Raw genomic sequence first — 2,098 nt, 5'->3', positions numbered from 1 at the left:
TTTTTATCTTGTTTGTTGAGGATTTGAGAGACGATTTTGTTGTATGATTTATACAACTTAAATATAATGTTATTTTTCTTTTGAATAAGTATACGAATGAGTACTTATAACTAAAATACTTACACAAAATAGGTAACTTACAAATGCTAGCCAGTCAGATAAAATTACGAATTATTTACGAAAAACATGCGTATCTCAATATCTCTGAAAAATAAGTCAAAATGCCACTTCAAAATGCAATACACATAGCAAAAATCAAAACCAGCAAAGAGACGAACAACAAGGGCAACTGTATTAAAAATATAGAGTTCCTCCCCCCATTCCAAGAGCTTTTATAACGGTACGCGCAAAAAGAACATCCAACCCACTTGAGTATGGGTTTAATAATATCCGCCGTGAGCGAGGCAATATTAGCATTTGAAAATTAAAGTCCAATCGATCAATCAGCGGGAAATCTGGCGGCAAGTGATTGAGAGCTCGCGCCTCAATAACTTGGAGAAAAACGCCACTCTGCCCTTGACGCGCGTACGCTCGCGAGCGAAAGCGGTAAAATATTGCGGGGATAGTCCCCTTGATCTAAACAGGGATATGACACGCATTTATTATTTTCAGGAGGTAAAACCTATCCTCTTTTTCTTTAGAGGAAAAAAAGCAATCAATTTTACTTTGAACATTATAATCGAACAGGTAGAGCGATCATCATCATCATTTCACACACAAAACGTCCACTCCTGAACACAGGCCTCCCTTAATGATTTCCATATTGACTGGTAATTAAAACTTACGAAAAACGTTACTCTTATTTCTTATAGGTAATTGTTTACCACCATAAATGAAGTACTATGGTTTTTTCATTAAATTACATAAACATACACGATTAGATTAAAAATCGAACCTTAACTGATCGACTGTACTGATTGACGGCAATTTGTCAAGCGCCATCAATCCGGAGAAATTAATTTTCCGTAAAAATATGCTAATGCCCGAGTCTGTGAACAAAGTCGTGCAATATTTAGGTCCGTCCAATATTTTCGGAGACATTAAAAGCGGAATTATAAAGGTGGGAAAGGAAGCCCCGGGCGAATGGGAACGTGCCGTATCAGTATCGTAACTAAATTAACTGGCAACCTCTGGCGTAGGTAGGTATACTTACAACGTAACGGCGCTGGCACTGTAAACTCTATTACAACCGAAAACGACTATGCGTTTGCATTTTGTTTACATTTTTGAAGCTGAGTTAAGCTGAGATTATTTGTTTTAATTCAGATTAATGGAAATGCTGGTTCTACTGGTTTAATGGTGTTTAGTAGTAACGTGTAAGTGCTTTTTAAAAGCCTATTTGTAAAAATAAATGAGTTTTATGAGTTTTGACACTCTTATCTCTTGAATTGGAATTTAGGAATAACTTTACACTTTCATATTTTGATAATAGGTATGTATTAAATCGTGTTAACTTAAAGTAAAACACCTCAACGTTCTTTTCTATATAATTATGTTCACTTTACCAGCGAATAAATACTGTCACGCTAAAAACAACTCGCACCAAAGTAACAGCAAAGTTCAGCGCGCGAAACATGAATAATTTTAATCACTACAAAGTACATTAATGTAAAGTAATATCATTACCGCTGTCATCCCTAAGGAGCTACCTGGAGAGCTCAGCCAAGGATGAACTTAATTGATCGAGCACCTCCACTCGAACATACCTATTCAATTTACCCCGCGGACTAACTACGCAATCTTGTTGATTAAAATCATAAAGGTAATTTTGTCATGTTTACGAATACATCTCTGAGAACTATTAATCAAACGCGCTACGGGATATTCACATATGAACATTAAATATTACACCACAGAATTCAGCTCCTCTGAACATAAAATTAATAGGTAGGTATGAGATATTGAAAACCAGCGTCGTGGCCTTCGTCACCGTGGGCCACGGCATATGCTGAGTGGGCTCCCGTTGCAGTGTGCATCTTGTTGGTGAATGGGTGGCACTGCTCAGTTTACTCTTGTTTTTATTTTGTTTTTTCTTCTTCTTCGATTATTATGTGCCACTGTCATGTCTATGTAATTGCCTGTATTTGTGTGATGTCCA

The sequence above is a fragment of the Ostrinia furnacalis genome, unplaced genomic scaffold (genome assembly GCF_004193835.3).
Source record: "Ostrinia furnacalis isolate ACB-3 unplaced genomic scaffold, ASM419383v2 OfSCF4541, whole genome shotgun sequence".
In the NCBI taxonomy this organism is placed as follows: Eukaryota; Metazoa; Arthropoda; class Insecta; order Lepidoptera; family Crambidae; genus Ostrinia; species Ostrinia furnacalis.
Note: the sequence above shows the minus strand (reverse complement) of the source record.